This window comes from Gavia stellata, chromosome 5 (genome assembly GCF_030936135.1).
Source record: "Gavia stellata isolate bGavSte3 chromosome 5, bGavSte3.hap2, whole genome shotgun sequence".
Taxonomy (NCBI): domain Eukaryota; kingdom Metazoa; phylum Chordata; class Aves; order Gaviiformes; family Gaviidae; genus Gavia; species Gavia stellata.
Genome location: NC_082598.1, coordinates 16,572,623 through 16,599,167, shown reverse-complemented (window position 1 = coordinate 16,599,167; position 26,545 = coordinate 16,572,623). Strand labels below are relative to the sequence as shown.

General features: G+C 43.3%; 1 non-coding gene across 1 annotated transcript; it reads right to left on the bottom strand.

The window, feature by feature from the left end:
- Positions 1 to 1,629: 1,629 nt before the first annotated feature.
- On the bottom strand, positions 1,630 to 1,748 carry LOC132317171 (U5 spliceosomal RNA). The gene has a single exon (XR_009484024.1). It is a non-coding gene; the product is annotated as a U5 spliceosomal RNA (small nuclear RNA).
- Between the last annotated feature and the right edge of the window lie 24,797 nt (positions 1,749 to 26,545).

Below are 26,545 nucleotides of genomic sequence, written 5' to 3'. Positions count from 1 at the left end.
ATATAATCCTTGTGCCCCCACTCCTCCTGCAGTCCTTCCTCTTTTCCTCTGTTGTTTTGCTATTGTTCTCACTTGACATGCTACACCTGCTTTAGCCCAAACGCCCTTAAAGGCCAGGGCTGTATCTTTTTTCTCTCTTTATTGTGTCTCCCATTTAAATGTAGGAATGAACGTTACTTGTGAAATATTTTCAAAAGAACACTTTGATGATTTACTGTTCTGCATCTTTGTAAACACTTTGTTTTCTCCCCTGCAGGGAATCAACTGCCTCTTTTGGATCTTTTGTCACTGATTCTTTCTGAGTGTTCCTGTTTTCTCTGTCGCAGAGCTGAGATGGGTGCTCTTAAAAGCATTTGCTTCACACTCGTTTCTTTCTCGCAGAGTCATATCACCCCAGGGCTGATTCTCACTGCCTTTTGCAAGCAGTTGCTCCCACCACTTGGGGCTACTGCCGATTTCTTCCTGGTCTCCCTCTGAGGAGAGTGGTTTTTCGCTTGAGAACTGTACCTGGTTTCTGAAGTAACCCAAAGGCTGTATCTGCAACCACATGAGGAGGAGCAAGGGGCTGTGTGGCACCGTGCCAGGTCTCTGACAGTGGCTGCAAAACAACCCTAAGGAGCCTGAGAGCAGGGTAAGCCCAGGGTAGCACCTCCCTGGGACGCCTCTGTGGGTCAGGACTTCCTGACTCACGCCGTTGTGTTTATCAGCCCACAGCAGATATTTACTCCATGAGTTTCTCTAGCTGTTTCTTGAATCCATTTATAATTTTGGCTTCCAAAGCATCCTGTGGCAATGGCATTTCAAGTTATGGATTATGGGAAGAAGTACTTTTTGTGTAAAGCCTGCAGCCTGATAGTTTTGTTTGGTACCTCCATGTTCTTGTCTTATGAGATATAATAGACATCATTCCCTTCCTTCCTCCTTGCCATTCATCATTTTATAAACTACAAACTCTTTTATTCCTGTGCTGAAAAGTGCTGTTCTGTTTAATATCTCTTTGGACAGAACCCATTTCAAACTCTGATTTTCCTTGCTGCCCTTCATTGTACCTTTTGCTTTCTGGGCTGGGGTGGCCACAGTCATGCCTGGCATTTAAAGCTAGGATTTTGGGTAGTGATATAATGATGTTTTCTCTCCCCTCCTCTACTCCTAGCCTCACTATTTATATATATTGTATTTCTAATATACCAGGGGCAGGGGAGGAAGGCTGGCTGCCATTAACCTCAGAACTAACATTTTCAAATGAGTATCCACAAAGACTCCTGCAGTCCAAGAGATCATCATTATTAAATAGCATAGTTTGCATGTAATTCTATTGTTAGAATCATAGAACCGTAGAGTGGTTTGGGCTGGAAGGGATCTTAAAGGTCATCTAGGTCCAAACCCCCCTGCCATGGGCAGGGACACCTTCCACTAGATCAGGTTGCTCAAAGCCTCATCCAACATGGCCTTGAAAAACTTCCAGGGAGGGGGTATCCACAACTTCTATGGGCAACCTGTTCCAATGTCTCACCACCCTCACAGTGAAGAATTTCTTCTTTATATCTAATGTAAATCTACCCTCCTTCAGTTTAAAACCATTACCCCTCATCCTATCACTAGGATCACCCTGATAAAGAGTCCCTCCCCAGCCTTCCTGTAGGCCCCCTTTAAGTACTGGAAGGCTGCTATAAATAAATTGTTCCTTTCCATGGAAATCTTTAGTAAAAGGTGAAAGGTTTGTACGATTTGAAGAGAAACCAGAGTTCCCTTATGCCATCACTTCTGGATTGCTCTTACTGAGACATTGGTAGATTCTGATCTTTTAGATTGAATTGTTAAAAGCACAGATTCTGATACAAATAGTAATAGAAAAGACCATGTTCATCTTTATGTAGTATATTAATATAAAGATCATGAAGAATAGGAGCTTTACTATGTCATCTAGCCAGAAGGCACTAGGTAGTGGACCTACACAGTGTGTTTCAGTTCACTATCCTTCCTATAGGCTCTCATTTGATCCACATAAGTTGTCTTTCCCATTTCTCCTTCCTTTCCCCATGTTTTTTTTTGAGTCTTAGTTTCTAATGCAAATAAAAGTTCAAAGTAAAATTCAGTCCAAACTGTTGAATTAGCTTTCTGGCCAGCCACAGGAAACCCTGCCAAGCCCACCTCGGATGCTGGACCTCTCTGGGGAGACCCACGTGGTTCTTGCAGCTCATCTGTGAACCTTCAGGAGTTTTGCCATGGGATATCTGTCTGCAGAAAAGGACAGAAGAAGGAGAGAGGACATGATAAATCCTTCAATATGTACAAGATTAAAATGGAAAGAGTCATCAACCATTTCCTTTCCTTGACCATTAGCTTAATTGTATTAAAAGTTATGAAAATATCTAGCTATTAGCGCAGGGAAAATCTGGAATAAACTACTGAGGAAACTGGTGGAATCATTCCTTGGAGAATTCCTATGAAACAGAAATATGTCTCAGAGGTGGTTCAGTTACCTTTATCCTACCTCACTGCAAAGCAATAAACTGGACTCTAGGAGGTCCCTCTCTGCTCTGCCTCGTCTTGAAATACAAATTGGCATTGAAGACACTGCATCACCAGGCCATAGCTCTCAACCAAGTTGCATAAGACTCTAATTGGTTCAACAATACCAGAAAAATACTTCTGCTCATATTTTTAAAGAGGCAGGCTTCGGAAATCTGTTGGTGAAATAAAGCCTGAAAGAGAGCATTCTGTCTGGGCTAACCTTTCTTCCCATATGTCAGTCCCTGTGAAATGTTTTATGTATGTATTCTTTGGAAATCATCTAGCAGAAACAGCTGTGTGTGCTGCCCACCTGCTAAAGCCTACAATCTAGTGTTATTTCAATTAGATTTGATTGCAGGAAAAGTTTATGAAACAGCTATCAATGATTTCATGCCATCTGGCTTCCGCTTTTCTCCTGTTTAGAGAAACCCTGTGTTTACATTGATTGGCCTTCTATATATACAAGCATGATTGAGTTTTATTATTCTTTTTATTTGTCTGATAGCAGTGTGCTTGGTGCTGTACAAACTTACAATGGAAGAGAAGCTGCAAAGATTCCAAGCTGTGAAGTTCAGCTCAGATACACATGAGGCTTCGGCTGAGAACACAGGAGAAGGGAAATTGTATTTTAAAAATCCTAGTTTATTAATTAGGATACGAAGTTTCCACTGAGGGTAAAACATACTTTATCTTGGGTTTAGCCATGTAAAAACTAAGTCCTCAAGCAAGACAATACTCTGGTTCCCTTCCAGAGTCAGCAGAACGAGACAGAAACTTTATGAGGAGGAGTGGGTCTAGCCAAAGTCATGTCTCAGGTGGGGTGGATTGCCACTGGAGACACTTCCTTTCCTCCGTTCATCATCATGGGAGCTTTGACACCCAGCCTAGGCTGGGCTTACCTTCTCAACTGCTAAAATCAGAGGACATGAGTCATCCCTTGACTACTGGCCTCCTTGGCAACTTTTAAACACCCCAAATTACAGAAGTATTCTGTTTGGTTAAGAAATGCTCTCCCATGAGCTACTTTTGTTTCAGTAACATTTAGAAGTTTGCTCTCCTCTCAGGTGGAATATGAACACAAGCTTTTTAAAATGTTAACTTTATTTTTCCTTCTCCCCCCAAATTCTTGATGTTTCTGTTGCCTGTGAGGATTTGGTACATAAAAGTCAGTCTGAAACTGGCTGTCTCATTAGCAGAACAAATATGTCTTCCAGCTTTGACCTGAGTTCAGCTGTGGCAGGCTTTAACCCTGGTTTAGTTGAACTTGACATTTCAAATGAAAACTGAAAGTTTCATTCCTGTTTGGATGAACCAGCTATAGGAAATGACAGTTCAAACCATCTTGTGTGTTTGTCCCTCCTGAGAAGGACTGAATTTAGGTGCATGTGTTGACTTTGGAATTAACACCATCTGCTCATACTATGCTTGCTTAAGGTTTGCTTGTGCCGCTTGCCTCTTCCTTCCCAGAAGGATGACAAACTGTGTGGGGCTTGCAGGCAGTCTGGGCGTATGTTAGGTTGTCAAACTCAGCGGTCTGGAGGCATCCCTGCTCTTTGGAAATACTATAACCTTTTGAAACTCTATAAAAAAGATAGGCTATTCTTCCATTAGAGGATCCAGACCCCTTCTAAATTGACATTTCAGGGTTTATTCCATGGCGGTGAGCCTGGCTGGAATACTAGGTACCAACAGAAATTAGACTAAAAGAAATAGGATAAAACTGTAAACACTCTGGTGAACAGTGTCTCCCTTTAATTTCTATAGTGCTCACTACAATGGTGGTTTGCTCCTGACTTTCATTGCTTTGTGCAACTGCAGCATAGATGTCACAGCACTGTTTCTATCGAAACCAGTGTGCAGGCGTATGATGAAACTTCAGTAGAAATCAGCTGTTTAAACACCTTGCAGGCCTGGGCCCAGGTACTTGCAAGCTTAGATCCACTTTATCTTATGTGCCTTCCTGTCTTTTAAGAACAGATTAAGAACCTCAGTTGTCTGTACACTTTCCTTGCTTCCACTATGGCACCAAGTTTTCAAACGTTTTACTTGGAAAAGAAAAAACACACAGGCCAGCTGGAGTGGAAAGCAATGTACTGTTACCACATTTTTAAACCAAATATTTGAAGAAAGTGAACAATTCTCTTCAAACCCAATGAAAGTGGGGGAAAAGGCAAACATATTTGCTTTTGCAGACTTCCTTATGAATTATTTACTACTTTACTAAAACAACTTATGCTAATAATATTGTAATAAGCAGTGCATCTCTGACTCATGTTTGGCTGAAGAGGTATGTGAGGAGAATGCAGGAAACTTTGCTGTAGTCTCCCATAATTCTCTGGTATACAAATGGTATAATTAGCCCAGTACTGCTGAATATATATGAATGTAGACAGACATAGAGCGTAGCTTCTACATACTTACAAGCACATGTTTAAAGAGCAGCTAAACACCAATTTCACCATTATTCATCTATATTTTTATTATTAATTTGCATGACCACAGCACTTAGTGGCTAGACTAAACTGTAATCAGTGCCACCAGTAAAAAGACCATGTCTGTAAACACATTTAAATGTAAAAGCAGTGAGTCCTACTCTGGAAGACTCAAGATCTGCCTGGATCCAGCTTTGTTTTTTTAAAATATGTAAGGAACTGAGGCATGGGTATGAGTGCTAACACCATGGATAGATGGGGGCATTTACAATTTCATTCTTTACAGAAGTAGCACCTTTGTCTTACTGCAATCCGCTGCAAGAATTTTTGTCTACATATGCAAGAACATCGAGGCACCTGAATCTGAGAAATTTCACCACAAGGGAATTAGGAAGCTGAAGGACTTTGGGTATCTGAACTCAGTGATTTATTCAAAGCTATTTATTTCATGAGGCTGTGGAAGAGCCAGGTCTTGACCCAGACTTTGTAAATCCCAACTCAGAACTTTGCCCCAGGATGAATCCTCCTGTAATGGACAGTGAAACTAATTTCTTAGTGTCTAATTATCACCAGATCAATTCCTTTAGGTTCAGAAATATAAAAAAACCAAATGCTATTTAGGTTCTGAAACTGCTAAGATTTTACACATGTGCTTAATGCTAATCCTCTGGGCTCGGTAGGACAGATCACGTGTTTGAAGTAAGGAACATGGATAAGTCTTTGGAGGAGTGGGGCTGAACTGGAAAAATTTAAAATCTGTAATAACTACCTGTTCTCCACCTTGATGAATGCAACCTCCTGGAAAAAAAGAAAGACACCCCCCTAACACAGAAAACAACAACCTTGATGACAAGCTAATACAAAGAGTGTGAAAGAACTGAGTTATTACCATGAAAAGAAAATCAGCAATACAATTGGCAATTTAAGGAACAGAGACTGTCATTAAATAAATACGTGTACAAACCAGAGGCTAGTATTATTGACAAAAATAGACCTGCAGAATATGGAAGTGATTAAACTGTTTCATTTGAAAACCTTTTCATACTTTGGGTGCATCTGATCTTAGATGTACAGAGTGAATAAGCTGTATTTGTCATATAAATATATATATGCCATATATATATATTCTGTGTCTGCATGCAGAATAAACTCAAAGTGTGGGGAAGTGGGTAAGAATCAGTGAAATTGATCTCAGACCATTATCTGCAAAAAAAAAAAGGCAAAACTTTTGTTACAAAACCTCAAACTATTATGGTTTTGTTAGAGACTTAAAAATCATGTCATATTTGTCAGGAGGTAAAAAATGGATCATGAAATGTCTTGAATAAATGAAAGATTATTTGTAATTCTCCATTGAACCCATGCAGATCTTTATTTTTCTGCATGGTTTCAGAGTGATACGAAATAGTATTTTGTGGCTTGACACTTTCATCTGTATTTCACCATAGGAGGTTTTTTTTAACTCTGGATAGATCTTCAGCTGGTGTAAATTTTATTCCACCTGAGCATATGGTCCTTATTTTCACTGGTTTTCTATTAGCCGAATGAATAACAAAACCGTGAAGAAATATGTTCATAAAATGAAAATGGTATTTATACTGGGTCTGGCTGAGATGGAGTTAATTTTTCCCTGTAGCAGCCCTCGTAGTGCTGTGCTTTGTATTGGTAGCTGGAAATGTGTTAACACACCAGTGTTTAGGCTACTGCTGTTGTCTCTCCAACATTCCCCCCTCACCAGTAGGCTGGGGGTGGGCAAGACCTTGGGAGGGAACATAGCCAGCACAGCTGACTAAAACAGACCAAAGGGATATTCCATGCCATATGACGTCTACTCAGCAATAAAAGCTAAGAGAAAGGAAGAGGAAGTGGGGGCATTCATTATTTATGTTTGCCTTCTGGACCAACCACTATGCGTACTGAAGTCCTTCTCAGTAAGTGGCTGAACATTGCCTGCTGATCAGAAGTAAAGAATAAATCTTTTGTTTTCCTTTGCTTCCATGCACGGGCTTTGCTTTTGCTGTATTAAACTGCCTTTATCTTGACTCACGAGGGTTTTTTCCATCTTATTTGCTCCCCCTGTCCTGCTGAGGAGGAGAATGATAGAGCAGCTTGGTGGAACCTGGCGTCCAGCCAAGGTCAACCCACCACAGTATTCAAAATACACTGCTGGAGAAGACTTGTTTCAAAATAGATGCTGAATTATGCATACTGGAGAGGATGTCCATTGTCTTATTGAATATTGTCCGTGTCTTGTTACATTATACACATAAAAATTTAAGCAAATAGGGACAAATGGAAGAACTTGAAGAGTACAGAGCATCTGGATGGAAGCTGAGAATAAAAATTACGTCAGTCACAGCACCTATAACCTCCAGAATATAATTTGTTTCTACCCAAATATATTGTCCTGCTGAGAAACTATTAACTGCTACTGTATTTTCTGTTAGCCACTTGAGTTTGGCATGCATTGAACAAAAGACTAGACTAGACTAGAATATTTTCAGTTGGAAGGGACCTACAACGATCATCTAGTCCAACTGCCAGAGCACCTGAGGGCTGAGCCAAAGTTAAAGCATGTTATTAAGGGCATTGTCCCAATGCCTCTTAGACACTGACAGGCTTGGGGCATCGACAACCTCTCTGGCAAGCCTGTTCCAGTGTTTGACCAGCCTCTCGGTAAAGAAATGCTTCCTAATGTCCAGTCAAAACCTCCCCTGGCACAGCTTGAACCATTCCCATGCATCCTATCACTGGATACCACGGAGAAGAGATTAGCACCTCCTTCTGCTGTAGAGAGCAAGGAGGTCACCCCTCAGCCTCCTTTTCTCCAAACTAGGCAAGCCCAGACTCCTTAGCCACTCCTCATGAGACTTTCCTTCCAGCCCTTTCACCAGCTTTGTTGCTCTCCTCTGGACGCATTCAAGTACCTGAACATCCTTCTTAAATTGTGGGGCCCAGAACTGCACACAGTACTCAAGGTGAGGCCGCACCAGTGCTCAACACAGCGGGACAATCGCCTCTTTTGACCAGCTGGTTGTGCTGTGTTTGATGCACCCCAGGATGCAGGTTGCCCTCTCGGCTGCCAGGGCACACTGCTGACTCGTCTTGAGCCTGCTGTTGACCAGCACCCCCAGATCCTGTTCTGCAGCGTTTCATGACCACTGTGGCCAACACAGCCACCTACCATCGCATCTCCCACGAGTCCTTCTCTATTCACAAAGAGCAACTCTAGGAGGGCATCTTTCCCAGTTGGCTCATGAGTACTTGTGACAAGAAGTTATCTCCTACAAACGTCAAGAATTTCTAAGACCTGCTCGTCACAGGAGTATGGTATTCCCAGCTGATGCCTGGGAAGTTGAAATCTCCCACGAGGACAAGGGCTACCGATCCAGAAATTTCTCCAAATTGCCTATAGAAGAACTCATCAGTGCTTACATTCTGCCTGGGCGGTGGGTAGCAGACACCCACTACAACATCTCCTTTGTTTTCCCTCCCCCTAATCCCCACCCAGAGGCTCCCAACCGCATCACCACTAACTGTAAGGGTTGTACAAGCAAACCTCTGCCTTGCATACAGCGCGACACCTCCAGCACGCCTGCCCAGCCTATCCCTCCTGAACGGCCTGTAGCCCTCCATCCCAGCACTCCAATCGTGGGACTCCTTCCACCAACTTTAGAGCACCCTCAGCGCCAGGACGTGCTTTCTTGTGTTCAGATGGAATTTCAAGTTTTCTTGTTGGTGCCCATTGGTTCTTGTCCTGACAGGGCTCACTACTGAGAAAGGTCTGGCTCCCTTGCCCTCGTTCCCTCCCATCCGGTGTGCAAGCACAGAGGCATCTTGCCCTTGAAATAGTAGCAGAGCAGAAGACTGGAAAAGAAAGGAAAAAGGGGATCAGGGGAAGCATTCTGTTTTGGTCCTACTTACTTACCTCAAAATGCTGCCCCGCTGCTTCTGCATCTGAGCAGGTAGCAAGCTGCTAGCTGCCCACATTCCCCAACAAAGTGTTGCACAGACACTCACAGACAGAGGGTTGGTTAAAAGAAGCTAATTTATTGTCATCTTTGCATCACATAACGGTCCCAGAGGGAATCAACTCTTTCCAAGAAGACAGGTGGTCCCATCCTGCTACAGGTGGTAACAGAAGCCTCAGCTGCAATGGCATCTTCAGCTGGACCGGCGGAGATTCCCCAAACTCTGCTTATGCTGAGCTGCTCTTGGGCGGTATCATCTCCATGCCTAGTTTGCTCACATCTGCGGGACAGACTCCCCAGGCAGTCTCTGGGATGAGCAGATTCTCTGCCCCAGTGTCCGAAATTGTCCCCTGGGTCCCACCAGTGTGAGAGGAAAGCAGTTCCTCAGGGTCACAGGGATGGGTGGAAAAGCCTGTGACCACCAGGGTATGGGTGCAGAGCTGCAGACCTCTGAGGTGGAAATTGTGCTGCTGGGTGTGCTTCGCCGCGAGTCTGAAAAGCGGCGTCTCGACAACAGCGCAGCTCTCCAGTCATGGTGCGCTGCTGGCGAAGCTGGCCTCTGCCTGCTCAAGGCTCAGGTAGGCGTCTGAGCTGCCTTGCTGCACTGCAAAAATCATCTCAGCGCAGATGTTCATCTTGGAGGTGCTTGTCAGCTGGAACCTGCAGGACTGGGAGGAGGGCAGCACCGTTAGCTGGCAGTGGTGCGACTGAGGCAAAAGCGGCCAGGCTGATCTCACCAACAGTTGGGCCCAGCCGGCGACTTTCTCCACGTCTAAGTAGGAGCGTGTGCAGAGGGTGCGTAGGAAGTACGAGCTCTGATCCGTCGGCAGCTTGTCGTCGCGGTGGTGGAGAGAGCACAGAATATCCCCCAGCAGCTGCTTCCTCGAGCACATGCACTCCAGCACCACGTGGATGCTGGAGCGCCTTGCTGGCAGCTGCCCCGTGGTGTCCAGCTCCAGGCTGAAAGAGTGCCCAGGGGGTGGCCGCAGGAACACGACCAGGCGGTAGCCAATGCTGTCCTCCTGGACACTCCAGGCTTCATAGGTGCCGTTCATCCCCATGGCTGGGTGCATCTGCGGCATGGAAGTCCCCTGGCAAAACACTCGGCAGACACCAAGGAGGTCACCCACCAGCTCCTTCAGCACCTTGCATGTGCCAGGCAGGCCCCATATTGGCGGTTGGGTGGACACAGCCAAAAAGCCGACACCATTGTGGGCACCACTGAGGTCTTCCTCCTCCTCCTCCTCGTCGTCCTCCTCCTCGCTGCTGGAGCTGCCCTGCTCGCTGAAGCTGCCAGAGGCAAGCTTCATTTCCCTGGCCATCCAGCAGACGTTAGCGAGCAGGATCAGGAGCAGGGCTGGTGGAATAGTCCATAATGGCCACTGCTGCAGCACAGAAAGGAACGTGGCTTCCTCCGCAGCCCTGCTCTGCTCCATCTCCTGCAGCAGCCGAGTCATCTCCTCATGCAGATACTCCTCACGCTGCTGCATCCTCTCGGCCGCGGCCACATCTATCTGCTGATCGTGCTTCAGCCCGTGCTGGACGGCCAGCACAGCCAGGACGAGGGCAATTGCCGCAACCATGGCCTGGAGGAAGTGGGAGAAAAGGGGGCTCAGCAGGGCTGTGTGGGAGGGTGCACGGGGCTGGGGGAGCGAGGCAAGAGCCGCCTGGAGCTGGGGGCCAGCAGGAGAAGGGGTGAGGGAGGTGGGAGGGAGCAAGGGCAGGGTTTGTCAGCACTGCAGGGATGGGAGCCGCGGGCTGTCCCAGAAAAGTGTTTGGGCACTGGTGTCGACAGGCTCGAAGGGGCCGCAGGCCCTGGTTGGAGACAGCATGGGGCCCACCCTGCCCCAGCCGCCCTGATGACCAGCTCCTGGCTGGGCTGTGCCCCGTGAAAGGGCAAGAGGCACCCCAGTAGACTCTGCCGAGGCCCCATCCCTGACACCCAACAGCGTCCCACGCAGCCACGGGCACCCAGCACGTCCCCAAAGCCTCTCTGGGCACCGGCCACCGCTGAAGGCCCGAGCACCTCTGCCCCCAGCCCCGAGGGCGGTACCGCGGCCTGCCCTGAGGGGCTCGGCTCTCGCTCTGCCTTAGAAACCCCCTGGCCACCTGCCCCGTCCCCCATCCAGCCCAGCCTTCCCCCTGCATGCTGCACTCACCGATCGCCCAAGTGGAACTGCAGCGCGGCTGCCTGATGATGTCCCTGGGGACAGCTCCCATTGTGACCCGTCCCCTGTGCTGTCACAGCCACCAGAGCAGCATCCCCCAGCCGGCAAGCCCCACCCTTCGTCCCCACCGCCCCGCTCAGCGGGTCCTGGGCATCACACCAAGTACAAACCCTGCCGGCAGGAGCGAGCTCCCAGGGGCTCTCTTGACAAAGCGGGCGGACACCCCCAAAACGGTAATTGGAATTAAAATGGGGACTGTAGGTGGATGTCCCTGACGTACGTAGGGAGGCGCAAAGTCTTCTGGGCCAGGTGGCCTGACTCTGAGGGGTCTTGAAACGAGGAGATACGAGCCCCTGGGCAGAGACAAAACTCCTCCTCCCTCTTCTCCTCTTGGATTCCTCCTGCCGGGGCAGGACTTAGCCCTGCAAACCCTGACGATCAGGCCAAATGCAAACCGTGTCTCCGGTGCCAGTGGAAATGATCCCGCGGCTCCTGTCTCCAGCTACAAACCTGCCCCCCGCGAGGGCAAGCGAGGGGGCTGGAGAGGCCAAGTATCACAGAATCACACAGAATTGCTAAGGTTGGAAAAGACCTGTAAGATCATCAAGTCCAACCATCAACCCAACACCACCATGCCCACTAAACCATGTCCCACAATGCCACGTCCACACATTCCTTGAACACCTCCAGTGATGGTGACTCCACCACCTCCCTGGGCAGCCTGTTCCAGTGCTTCACCACTCTCTCAGTAAAGAAATTTTTCCTAATATGCAGTCTAAACCTTTCCTGAAGCAACTTGAGGCCATTTCCTCTTGTTCTGTCGCTAGTCCCTTGGGAGAAGAGACCAACACCCACCTCTCTGCAATCCCCTTTCAGGTAGTTCTAGAGAGCGATAAGGTCTCCCCTCAGCCTCCTCTTCTCCAGACTGAACAACCCCAGTTCCCTCAGCCGCTCCTCATAAGACTTGTGCTCCAGACCCCTCACCAGCTTCATTGCCCTTCTCTGGACACGCTGCAGCACCTCAGTGTCCTTCTTGTAGTGAGGGGCCCAAAACTGAACACAGGATTCGAGGTGGGGCCTCACCAGTGCCGAGTACAGGGGCACGATCACCTCCCTACTCCTGCTGGCCACACTATTTCTGATACAGGCCAGGATGCCGTTGGCCTTCTTGGACACCTGGGCACACTGCTGGCTCATACTCATGACCACTGTGGCCACTCTCCAGCCACTGCTCTCCCAGTTTATACCTGTGCCCTGTGGCACTCCATCCTAGGTGCAGAATCCAGTATTTTCTTCAGCACAAGCTGGAGAAGCAGTGACAGTGCCTCCAGGTGCCATGTGATCCAAACAGCAGAAGAGTGAAGCACTGTATTGCAGTAAGACTGGCTTTTTGGCCTCTGTCTTTTGGGTTCTTGTGGATTTTTTTACTGCACATGTCTACGGTGCAGGGTAATGGAAAGAAGCAGTGGCGGTGAACATACCTGTCTTTCTAAGCAGCTAGTGCTTTTCTGCCATGACAGTGACATAGCAGCAGCTGTCTCTGGGAGACCTAAATCATGATGTATGTTCACCCAAGCTCTCTGCAAGTGCATGTATATATATGCACTGCATCATCAGTACCACAGCCTCACACGGTGTTAGGATGGGACATATACTTGAGTTTGCATTGTCATATTTAGAGGAAATATAGGCATTATGCAGCCCAAATTGTTGGGAGCCAGAAGGCTCGGGCACCTTAGGGTATTAAACCTGTTTCATGCCTGGCTCCTCAAGTACAACTCAGCATAAGGAGAGATATAATGCAAAAGATGCAATATACGGAGTCCCATGCAAGCCCTGCCTAACAACCCATAGGGAATACAGGGACTTCTTCCATCTCATCTGTTCTTACTTGCAGACTCTGCACAGCTCCTGCCTTTGCCCCTCGCAAGAGCAGGGCAGGTTCTTGGTATGTGAGGAAGGGCACTGGGAGCTGAAGGTACCTGTGAAAAAGCTGACAATTTTTGATGTGTTTTTAGAAGCATTTCTAGGATTATAATTCAGGAATAAGATTATTAAATTGCACATTAATTCCCATCTGAGTCATCTACATCCTATTCAAGTTCAATGCTAAGTGCTATCAGCTAAGTCTACATGAAGTCTGTCTGCTCCATGTGGAGGTCTGCTCTCCATGTGCTGGCCATGCCCAGCTCTGTCCTTGTTGCTCACCATCCTCCTGGGCTCCAGGTTTTCTGCTGAAGGAAACTCTGTGTGGGCACAGATGTAGCCACAATAAGCACCAGGAGCCTCTTGATGGCAACTGGGGCACCTTCCCTCCAACAGATGTGTGTATGCAGCTGTCACTGAGGCTTCAGTGTGCCCTGGGGAGCACCCTCAGCCTGACTGCATTTGTATCAGGGTTGCAGGTACTTGGACAGTAAGGTCTGGCAAGAGTGGGCCATGAATGTGTGTAAATACAGTAGTTAACATGGTTGTTGATGGTTTCATGTGACTTTGCAGAATGCTAGCCTGAATACCCAGCTCTCAAATTGCTCTGGAAATAATAGACACTCAGGCAAGTTTCACACAGGCGCTTTCAGAGTGCACAGGGAGACTCCAGACAAACATGTGAAGGGGTAGGCACATTTCTCTGCTAGATAATTAGTGGTTTAGAACTTTAAAGAATTTTTTTCCTTTCTCTTTAGGTAATGCATTTTCTGTTACAGAAACTAACTGTAGAGTTGACACTGTGTTATTAGCTCATGTCAATGAATTCATCTATTTTATCATGGTGAACATCAAGAAATCAAAGTCTTTGCTATAAATAACATTATTATATGTATATGCATATATTTATAGTAGTCTCTTAATCTCCTGATGCATAATATGTATATTCATCTTATACCACATTTTAGATCCAATTTCTACCATCCTTTAGGGCTATGGAGGTACACAGGCTTGTAACCAACCTTTGATAAATTTTGAAACCCAACATTGAAAGATTTTTGTCACATGGATAATTTTTTTTTTTTAATTTACGTTATCCCCATATGTAAAAATCTCTAGCTTGCAATAAACTTGACTGCCAGATTCAAGGCTTTGGCTGTCCTTAAAAAATTACTCTCAGCTTTAGACTGCCATCCTAGTATGTCAAGTCATGCTGTTCAGAAGTAATAAGTAATAGGTTGAAGTCCCAAGCAAGAGTGAGCCCTATTCTGATGATGAGCAAATTTAGGATACTTAAAAATGCATAGTGAGCTTTATAACATGCTTGTGCAGACAGATAGCACTTACAAGGAGATTTAGTTAGGTGTTTGTTCAGGTGAGTAAAGACAAGATTTCCTGGCTTCCTACATGCATCCCAAATTCCTTTAGGAACAGACTGGGTCACATGTACAACTGAGGAAACAAAATTAATCTATCCCTACCAAGATCTAACAAGAAAAGGCTTCCCATCTGCTGGTACTGGCCCTCCTGAAAAGCTTGCACAGTGGGACGTTAGAAACCAGGGCTGAGAAGGCATTTACGCTCTCTTCCCTACCTGGCATGGCTCTAACAAGCCATAGTATCTAGATTTTCAGGATACTCCCAGGGTAAATTCTTTGGAGCTTTTCTCATCTTTGGAAATGTTTTTCTCATGATTTTCAAGAGAGTTGCCACAGGTTTTTACAGAACAGGAAAAACTGGGTTTGCAACTGAATTCTTACATCAGGTGAGTGATGATTAAATACCTGGAGGAACTGTATTGCTCATTGCTTCCTCTCATCTAGACCTTTTCCAGAAATGCATTAAGCAACCAAATCCAAAACAAATCCAGGCCAGAGTGTTTCAAACTGTTACTCAACTTCAAGACAAGCAAAAATCCTTCCTCTGTATACCCCTGCCACAAGTTTGCTTTTAAAATATGCCTCTAAGTATTTGGCAGTTTGAAGGAACCGAAGAACTTTGGACAGCATTTGAAATCACTCATCCTAATATTTAAAGCACTTCTCTTAAATTAAGTAAGACTATTCTTTGATGAAAATACCAAATGACATGTCATTCTGCCTTAAATCTGAGCTGAAAAAATCAATTAACAATGAGAACGGATAACGCTAAGATATATATTGCAACAAGAGGACCAGCAGAGAGAGGGCAATTTAGAATGATAACTACATCAAGCACAGCAGAGTTGATTAAAAATTTAGCAGTTCTGCTGATGAATGTCCTAGTTCAGATTTGGAAAACATCTATGAACTTAATTTTCCACTGATTAAATAACCATTTTATAAACCGTGTATAATTCATGTAATGTTAACTCAACAATCTTGTGAAATATGACTGCAGCTAAACAGTTAACACACGCCCAGCGAAACAGGACTTGCAGCAGACCATTAGCATGAACTGGACAGGATAACAACTCCTTATCTTGGCTGCCCAATTCCTTCACATTTTCCACCATCACTGAACATAGCAATACATATACCATCCAAGGTACTCCTTCAGGACCAGATCCCCATTGCAAGTGCTTTCAGACAAGCGTCCTTAAAGATGGGTGCCTGAATCCAAGGTTCAGTATCTTCATACAAAACCTGCACTTGAGAGATGTTGAACAGCAATTGATCTCAGCTAAAGCCTCAAGAAGTGAGGAGTAATCATCACTGATTTCAAAGAAAATGAGTGCACTCCAAAGTGAAAAACCGCGATTACCCAGGTTACTCTTCATTGACTTCATCCCAGATGGTCGTGGTGGGGAATTATAGTATGCCCTGGCAAACAGCTCAGTTTTGCTGCAAAAAATTGCTGCTGAAGTACAGTCATAGAATTACCCACACTTCTTAGAGAGGTAAGGGCGATGTCTTTCTTAAAATGCAGAGCAGGAGAATTACATGTGAGATGTACAACTAACTTACGCTGGTTTTCAATCAACAAGAAAAGACCAATGGGAGAGAAGAGATTGTACTTCCCACATCATATCAGCAAAGATGGTGAAAGACCAGAATAAATGTATTTCAATTTCATATTTTAACATCTCTCCAGAAAAAGCAAAACCTTAAGAATATCAGCACAAGAAAGAATACTTAAAAATCTTGCATGATTTCAAGTGTTCCTAAATGTGATTTTTACAGTTCCTCTCCATTCAAACATTGTCTTATTTATACTACAACTGATACCGAGCAATCTAGCCTATTTTGAAGAAAACAGGAGAAATTAATATCCCAATTATAACTTTTCCAAGTGTTCTCAGTTTAAATCCAAATAAAACCCAACAAAGCTGGGCTGGCTCACAGCTTTGAAATGTGCTTGAGATTTGCTGTAAATATTGAAATCACATTTGCCTTGCAGTTTTGCCTGGGTTTCATTATGAGGTGTTAGTTTCACTGATGCCTCAAGGACTGTGAACTCAGATTAAAACTAGTGAGAACTTTGACATGCACGTTTGCAAAAGATCCTCAGTGCAGCATAGCACGGCTTTGGCTCTGCCTTACACCTCTGAGCAGCCGCTCTGGATTCCAGAATTCAGAGGCATGAAAGAAGTCAGAAATGCATGGGAAAAAAAGGGAAAATGTATGTGTACTACAGGTAAACTTCTCCAGAGGATGCTGCAATTGCTCGTATGTGGGACTTCTAATTGCCAAGACTTCCAGCAGCCCCTTTCCTGTTTTCTTCACCTCCAATCTGTGCCAAAATATCTTATTTTTGCTCATCTCATAGCAGATTCCATGGGTAATTTCTGTACTTGTCTTGCTCCGAAGGTTAGTAAAAGCTTGGAGGAAAAGCATATTGACTGGGAGGTTTTCCTTGGCGGAAGCCCAGAGTAGCAAAGCCATGGACCCATGTAACAGGGATCCACCCTCACAAGTTTAAAGCTCAGTCTAAAATCCACCAGGCACCCAGTGATAAAGCACAAGACGGCATTTAAAGCATGTCAGAATTGCATGCAAATAGCTAAATATAGTGAAATACCGTGTTGTGTGCGACAGGACAGGTGAGCCACGCTCGCGTTGCCCAGGCTGAGCCCCCGAGCAGCGGCTGTGTGCTTTATCCATGACCCCCGGGGACTGGCCGGTCTGCAGAGTTGGGCTCCCAGCTACTCCCTTCCTCGCTTGCCTTTAAGGCATATACTGACTGATAACTGTTTATCCTCCGTTCACTCTCCCTTCGTGATAATGCACCTCTCCTGCTTGTGTGATTTAGACCCTGCCCTGTGTCTGGGCAAGAGAAGTGAAAGCGGTTTCTCTCCCCCTGAAGGTGAGAAGAATGGTTAGATTGCAGATGTTCCTTTGCCCAGCTGGACCCCAGCTTTCAAAATCACCTTTTTGCTCATGGAGGAAGCAACACAGTCTCAGCTAAATGCTACGATGCTTGTTCTGTCATCAGGTGACATCATGTTGTCATGGCAATGCTTGGCAACATTTCATAGAGGATTTCTGAATTTCAGATAATGGAGTTTAAAAGGACTTTGGTCTGAACTTTTCAGGGTCATTTCGAAACAGAGGATCCTGTCCTTTTATCTGTTATAATGAAAGGGAGGGGAACCCAAATCTGAAGCAGGGCAGTAGCAGGCAAGCCAGGGATAGCTCACATAAAACTGAGAGGAATTGACCTTCAAGGAGCACTAGCTATCCCCTCCATTCAGTTATTTCTTTACTTAAGCTTGAGCTGTTCTGATGTTGGACTTTTCACTTACAGGCATATGCACTAAAGCACACACATCTCCTCACAAATTAATAGCTATCATCTGTCATGTAAAATGGTGTTTCAAATTTACATCACTGGCTTTTACCAAGAGGTTTCCTCATCACTAGCTGTCATTCTCAGGAGGATCAGGAAGTACTCTGAAAAATCAATGGCTTCGTTTGAATAATAGGAACTTTTGAAAGTGATGTAGTGCTTTTGAAAGTGGTGTAGTTTCATCAAATCAACTTTTTAATACTCACTGTTTGTTCTCTGTTAGATAGCTAAAAATTTATTTAAAGAAGAGTTACTGTGCATGAAAATCATGAATTAAAATAATTATCATCAGAAAAGCCAGGTTGAAGTTTATCAGTTTCAGCACAAAGTCATGGTATCATGGGAAGTTTGATTACTTCTATCAGGCAATAGAAAATCCATGTGTTTTCAATACTCAGATACTTCCTATGTTATTGATCACACATGCACCTTCTGGTTTTGAGAACAAAGGAAAAAATATTCCGTGTACTTTTAAAAGTCAACCAGAAAATAACAGTTTCTTATAAAAATTACTTTCTTAGGAATTACTCCCTAAGTTCTCAAGCTTTTGTTTCAAAAGAACCTTTAAGCAGAAAGCATGCAGAAGAATTATAGATCTATAGATCCGGCCAACATGCAAAAGAAAATGCATAGTAAGCAATAATAAAGTTAATCGTCAGATTTATTGCCTTTGGGTACCTGCAGTTTAGCCACTTCTCATTTTTGCTAGCTCTTAGGAAAACAAGGGAGACTTTGACAATATTCTAACTATTTCCAAAGTTTGCACTGCTTTGGGCAAGTATTTGTCAGAGCAATTTGCATGAAATGGCATTAAATATGTTTTATCTGCCACAAATAAGTATCAAGCAATCATTTTAAAGAATAGACACGCCCAGTAATACACAGACATTAATGTCAATTCTTCTATATTTATTAAATAATTGTACATTTCTCCATACATTGTTGCAGTAAAGTGTGTGATTCTTCCCAGACTCAGAGCACGTCTTGAACATTATTTCAAAATTGCAAGTAAACATGGGAAAACTGCAAAGCATTTGCACATTAACTTATAGTAGTTATAGTTTAAATAACCCCATTAATGTGTGATATTATGAAGTTTATTACATAGAGCCGTGATGAGCCTAACGAGTGAGCAAATGGGAAAACTGAAGAATAAATAACACTCCTTTGCTTACAAACATCCCCATAAGTTACAATAATAAAATGTATAAGGTGACAACCCATGAAGAAGCATGGTTCAGTTGGCTACGCTAAACTTTCCTTCCTAGGCAATAAAGGAAGCTACAATAAATTTTTTATGTGTAAAGTTAATTTTTCATTATACCGACTAACACAAATGCAATCAAAATGTCAGCAAAGGTTTTGGTTTGATTTAGCCCATTACTTTAAAAGATGTTACTCATCTCAAAGGTGGTTTTTGACACTCTTAATGTGTTTTTGAAAAATACTTTATTGTCTACAGCTAAGACATCCTGAAAGTTTCCACCTTTGCAAATCAAGAGGGGAGAAGCAGGGGCAAGTGGAGTTTTATAGGTTTGTTTTACCATACACAGACTTAAAGTCAAATGTCATTGAAACCTGCTTTGATTGCTTTCAAAAACTCATCTTTTAGCAGTGAGAAGAGGAGGGCAACCATTTGCTTTTGGGCCAGTGCTGTCTTTCTCCAGTGGTTTTTCCAGATGACAAGTCCCATGGAAGGCAGCAAAATTCACCGCTGGAACAATTGAGCAGGATTTCTCCCATAGCAAAAATAAGCTTCCACATTGCATTTGAACTCAATGTACAAGTTTAGGACAAGCTTTGTTACTCAGGTTCCACCTGTCACAGGCAGATGGCATGCAGAAAGGCCAGGCAGAGCCCAGCCACTCCACAGCCACCGGTGAGTTCTCAGAAACTGGACTGAGAGCCTCCCTCCTTACACAGTGCTGCAGGACTTGAGTCTGGGTAGGGTTAAGCATATGAATAAAATGGTGAACAGTTAATCCCACGCAATTTGTGTTTCCATCCTACAAGATTTCAGGATGAAATATCGGGATCCAGGCTGCTTGAAGTTGGAAATTTTATTTCTCAAAAAAATTCTAGCATTTTAATAAAGAATTATTTACTCTGAAGTGAAATGTCAAGTTAAATTTCTCACTTTTCTGATGGATTAATACTTTCTATGGGAAAAAAATGGATTTGCAAGTATAAAAATTACCTAATTAAAATTTTTCTTTATGTGTAGTCAAACCCCTTTGTTTCAGCAAGGTCTCTTTGACCTTGGCTCACTTACAGGAGATGCAGAACTCTGCTGCAGCCATGGTATCATTTCAGCATTGTATTGTGTTATGTTATATCACATAGGGGTTTGCGAGGGAGGTACTAGGAAAGCATTAATTGCCATCTCCTGCTCCCCAGCTGTTGTGCAGCACTACAAATTCTATGCAGCTTTCTAATGCAGACCAACACCAGATCTATTAAAAGTACGAGCAAAAAAGGCTGAATTGTGGTGTCTGTAGCACACCAGCTGGTGTGAGGATAAAGCAGTTGCGTACAATCTATTGGAGATATACACGTGCTGGATTTTAAGCCATGTTCATTACTTGCCTTGTTCCTGGAAAGAAAGTGTTCCTTATAGATTTGTTGAGGATGGTTAAAGAAAAAAGCAAACTGGGGGGGAAAAAGCAACCTGGCCTAAAAAAACAAGCAAGCATGTTCCATTTTTTCAAAGACTATACATTGGTATGATACTGGTCACTATCAGAGACAGAAACATGGGATTGCTAAACTGCTCATTTGCTCTAACACTGTCATTCTTTACTTCCATAAATTAGGAATTTAGGAGTCCCACCATATGATTAGGATGGGGTTCATCTCACCTATTTCAACCATCTAAATGTCAGGAATCAACGTCAGTGGTTGTCTAGATCCCCTCCATAGTCAGCAGACAGAAAGAGGCACCTTCAGAGGGATGTTCACCCCACCTGCCTTAAAAAACATCCCAAACTACTTTGGGCTAGATGTCTGGTTTTTAGATTAAAGTCAGATAAGATGAATTCCACCCTCAGTCACTTGAGGAAACCAGCTAGTCTGGCAGTCCTGAGTTTCTGAAGCTTCTTCCAGCTGCTTGATCTACTTGGTGTTGCAAGTAACAGACCAGCATGAAAGTATATTATCAAATCCCTGCCCACCACAAATTTGATTGAAAATAACACTGTCCTACATAAGTGTAGCATATTCTCATCATGATGCACGGGGAATTTGCGGCAACAGTACATAACTCTGTGAGTGCTATGAGAATGCTCTCCGTAAAGTTCAAGACCTCTGATCTCTCTGCTGCTACGTGGTGCCTGGTGAGTAACAGCCGTACAGCTGGAATAGTCTTACTACAGTTTAGCAAGAGGTGAGGTTTGATTGATAATAGATGGGGTGCTCAGTTCCCTTTGAAACTGTTATAAATCAGTCAGATAGCTGCAAACTGAAAAAAACGTCAGGATTAGCAAAGGATTTTTCAAAGACATTCAGAGGTCGGAGGTATTGCATTGCTGAAAGTCAGAAGAGGAACTGGGGACTAAACTGTTTTCTTCCCAACCTCCAAGAAGAAAAAAACCATTTGATCCTAGGTCCATAAGGAGAAAAGGACATGGGTACTTTAAAGGGTTTGCCCAGGCTCTGTGCACCATTTAGGTCCTGCTGCAGTGCTTCAGGACTATTCACCTGCTCAGGGCCTTAACAGGAAAGACACAAACTGGGAATTTCACCTTTATGATTACAGGGATTGAGCCTGCCTGTGGCTCTCCATTGCTAAGAGTATAACTCTGCAAGTTAAGGAAGGAAAGTATTCCTTCTAATGAAAAAATATTGTTCATGATATTGCAGTGTAACTACACCAATCTAACTGATCCAAGAACATCACCAAGGATTATGAAGAATCTCTCATTTTAAATTAAGCATGGGAAAGACCAGAAATAAAGCCTTGTCAGTGAGCAACTAGGAAAAAGCTGGTAGCAGTGTCTATTATTAATGTTATCCAGCCCTTGCCCTGAAGAGATCCCACTTTCTGTTGCTTACTCTCTGCCAAGCTTCAACTGTTCAAGCTGAAATTTGGCATGGCAGGCATCACCCAAAGGGGGTCACAAAGCTCATCTAGGGAAGAAAAGAGACATGCTTTTGCATCTGTAACCACCACTTGCTGTTGTGTAACCCTAGTGGTAACAGAACTAGTGACTTTCCACTTATTATCATTCTGGCCACAGAAAGCTTGCGTTTTCTTCTACAAAGGGACCCCAACAGAACTGGTCCCAACTGAAGCTCTCCAGTAATCAGAATGTTAAACCATTTGCTGGTGCATTTCTTAGACATAGAAAGATTTGCTTTTTTAGAAAAGGAGTTATTTGCTGTATTTTTTAAAGAAAAATATATTCATCAATTTAATTTGGGGGTCAGGAGGATGTATGGGATGAGGAGTCATTGGAAAGCTTCATAAGGAAACCACTGCATGTTGCACTCAAAGCATGCTAGTGGGCATCACCAGGTCTCCTGTGCTGTAAGAGCTAAAAAGCTGATTAGGAGAGTCAATACTTGAAACAGGCTCAGGAAGAGGGTTTCGTCTCATTTAAATGCATTTACAATGCAGATGCCAGCCACTGAGCAAGTCACCTAGGATTCAATTTATATTCTGTGGTCAGAAATAGGCACTTTTAAGTAGTGATTCATCTGACCTATTTCACCTGCCTACTCTAAGAGGAATTGCACTGTGGTGTAAGAGTTCCTGTTTCTTCCAGTAAGATAACCTTAAAGGGACTAACTCAAATGTGGGCTAACTCTCTGCATAGCAGATATCTGCATTTAGCTGGATGAGCCTCACAGTCTGCTTTTGTGACATATGTAGACCTTTGTGGATGGTGAGTGCAATGCTGATGAGAATATAGCAGGAAGAGAGCTTGCACTCCAGAATTCACTAGAATGCAAAGACCTAGTGCCGTAGGAAGAAATTCGCTCCTACCGAGTGTAGAATGACTACAGTGTGAAGCAAGCAATAATGTGGGCAGACTTAAGAGTTTCCATCATGAGATGGATAAATATACAAAAGCTAGTGAAATAAAACTACTTTAGTGTCTGAGTTTGGAGAGAACAGTGAGAAGTATGAAAAGGGTCTTACCTTCCCCAGCAAGGAGAACTTTTTGAAATTGTAATCCAACTCTGGAAAAAGACTGGAACACACCCTTCTTATTTTAATGTAATAGTCACAATACAGAATTACACTATTTCTGGGGAGATATACTGTCTGCAGGACACTCAAGAAGAATTTTCACCAAGAAACTGCAACTACGTTATGTAGAAGTGTACCTTCCACACCATGTTCAGATACTAAGCTGCAGTGGACTGAAGGTACATTGATACCAAATGGGGAGGTGAGCACAAGACATCTCTCCTGAAGGTTCAGCCTCTGTATTAGACAATCAGAGTCAACACTGAAGAGAACCAAGACCCAGATGACACAGCTGAGAGATCCAAGAAGGCATTCTTTATTGCATGGCTGAGTGTCCTTGCAATGCACCCTGCCATTACGTAGGAAGTATTTCGTCTCACGGCTCAGAGGTCAGAGCACCCCACAAGATGCAGTTAGGTGCTGGCCCTGGGAAGACACAAAGGAAGTCAAGAGACAATAAAGATAACCGGATTCTCCATTGCTATTGGTCTAACCATGGAAAGCAAGGAAAAGACAACTGCACAGGTTGCAGAGGAATATAGATCATACACAGTCACTGCATGATCTACATAAATCATCATCCATAGATCATCCAGAAAGCAGAGGAAGGAAATTAGACAACTGCAGAAGAGCAGCAGTCAGATGCCATCTCCATACAGAGATCATGATGTGACTTACAATCTCATCGATCATCTGGCCTGACAGGATTAGAAGAAAAAACCTACATCAACAATACAGGGAATCAACAGGACTCCATGTGTCAGCATGAAGTCAGTAGCAAGGAGGAACCAATAGCAAAAACTCAGACAGGACCTGAAGACTGGATTAGATAGCCTGAAAGTGGGAGAGGTCTCCTAGTTGTAGAGACATCATGCTACAGATATATTCCAACAGAGGTTGTGTCTTGATTTCTCTCAGCCTCAACAGTTCATCAGTAAATATGTACACAAAACACTAAACAAAAATACAGATATTTTCAGCAAATAGCTTCCTGACTAGAGTTTGAGGGAGGAGAATAAATGACAGGAGAAGAAAGTTGGTGAATGCATCCAGAAGTTCATATACTTGCCTAGTCTAAAACCCTAGTTACATTCCTTCATGAAGAAATTATTCACTCCATAACAAGATGGTTTAGCTTTACAAGCTTTAGCCTTTATGTTGTTACTTAGCAAGTGGTACAGAAAACATAGTTCAATGCACTGAGAACACATGGGTTCTGTGAGAAAAATAGGTGGTGATCAAGTAATTAAAAACTATCAATCATCTGGATGGTCTTGTGGGTACCACTAGTTCCAAAATCTACATTAATATTAACACTTCCTACCTTTGGACTGCTTGATCTACAATCTGAAGAAAGCATTATTTTAATATAATTTGTGATATTAAAAAGTATACTAGCATCAAATATTAGTATGCTGGCAGCCATCTTGATTAACCCACCTGAGCTTTAATCAGGAATCTTCTGCATTAAAAGCCTGAGGTGGTACAGGCAGAGTTGACAGTAAGAAGTCATCCAAGAAATAAATTTGCATCCTCAGAGATGAGATAGAAGAGGGGCTCTGGAGTGCAAGGGCCATATTACTATTTTGGCAGTTTTAGCCATATCAAAGTATAGAAAAAGAACTGACCTCTTTAGATTTTCATTTTAGTGGTGCCCCATCAGTTTTAAGAGTTTAAAAGGGAGGAGATTCATTGTGGAGTTAATTGTTTTCTTCCTGGCTTGCACAAAACTTCAAGTATCTCACATATGTGTATCTTATACTGTTAAAAAACTGCACTTCATTCTTTTCCTAGATGATATTCTCAGAGAATATCAAGGGTAAATGTTAGGATCCAGAACAATAAAGATGAAACAGGACAAATTTTACATTTGAAGAGTTATATACAAAATAAAAACATGTATGTTAATTGAAATAGTTCAGGAAAGGAGTTCCCAAAACCAAGAACTGTTGTCACCTGAGGAATCAGTTATGCCCTGAAGTCATATAATATTTGATGCAATAAAATTTTTCTGGTAAAGTTTTCAGTGTACCGGAACATTATCCTTTATTAAGACAGGAGTTAGAAAGTTCATACTATCATTTTGTGTCTGTGTCTCATTAATTTTATCTTTTAAGACTCTCCTTTTATTCTCTCTATAGACATAGTATTATGCTTGATATCTTAAACTTTTAGGAAATTGAATCCAGCATCAGTTCAAGAGAATTAAATTTAGATTGCTCGGTTTTGAATGGCTAAAAGATTCAATACTGAAGAAATTTTTAGAAATGCCCAATACTGTTAAGCTGCAAATTCAGGACAACCTGGTAGTTAAGGTACAGAACTAGGTATCAGGAGATTTGGAATCACCGCACTGCTCCAGGTTTTCTTTGTGAGCTGATGCAAACCTCCGCATTCCCCATCTGTATAATGGAAACATTATTCCTCCTCTGTCTGCATTGCCTAGGAATCCTGCAAGCTGCTTTTCAGAGGTACATTATTCCCTCATCTGTGAACACTTTGCAAGAGCAAAGCCTTTGAATGTATTCTTTTTCAAGGCAGGAATGATCTTACTATGCTTTTGAACAGCACTGTGCAGCACTGGGATATGAATCTGCTTGTAGCTCCTGCTACAGAAATACAAGTGTTAATAATAATTAATTATATTAGCACCTTTTAATTGCGCTGCCCTTGTAAGCTCCTTACCTTTTTGCTCTGGGTTAGGGAACTCCCCGTTGTCTGCTTTAGCTATGGTAAATACCACTGTTGCACAATATTATTATTGTTGTAGTTGTTAGCAATTTATTCAAAGAACATCTTATGAGTGCAAATAAATCAAGCAGGTGTCTGCACTGAGGAGTTTATAGACTACATTAGAGATAGCACAGCAAGACATGAACAACAGAGAGGGAGCATTAGAATTCAATGCCTTTCACAGAGATACAAAGCAATAGGCTTTTCTTTTCCCTGTTCTTTTCCTCTCATCTACTTTCTTGTTGCTTTCTTGGAATCCTGGTGTGCGTGCAACCTTTGCATCCTCCAAACACTGGGCAAAACACACTTAGCTGAAGTTTAGGGCCAGATACATAGGAAGCCTTGGAGGAGATGGATGGTACAAGAAACCCAGTTGTCTTTGCAAATCCCTGAAGAAATGCTGCCTCTTGAAAATAAATCAGTCTCTCTTATCCATCAAACCTGCAATTGCTCACCTCTTTTGTGGACAGCTGTGTAAAGAATGGGGAAGTCCCTCAGATCCCAGTGATGTCCTATCCCAAAGCAGAATTGTCACCTTATGAGATACAGGAATCATCGCTTGACAAAACAGAGGGGCAGTTAATTTCAGTCCTGATATAAAGAACATTGATATTAGAAGTGAGATTCCTACTGGACTTTGGACCAGGTCTCTTTATTAGCCTATGTAACCTGACAAAAACATTTTCTATTTTTCTTTCTGTAGTTCATTACCATCTCTTATTAGATCTTGTCTTACCTGGGACTGTGGTTCACACATACAGATTTACTGGAAGAGGTAAAGGCATGTGAAGAGGTCTTGATCTCCCCTGTGCTAACAGCAGCTGGTGCAACATGTCCTGCTGC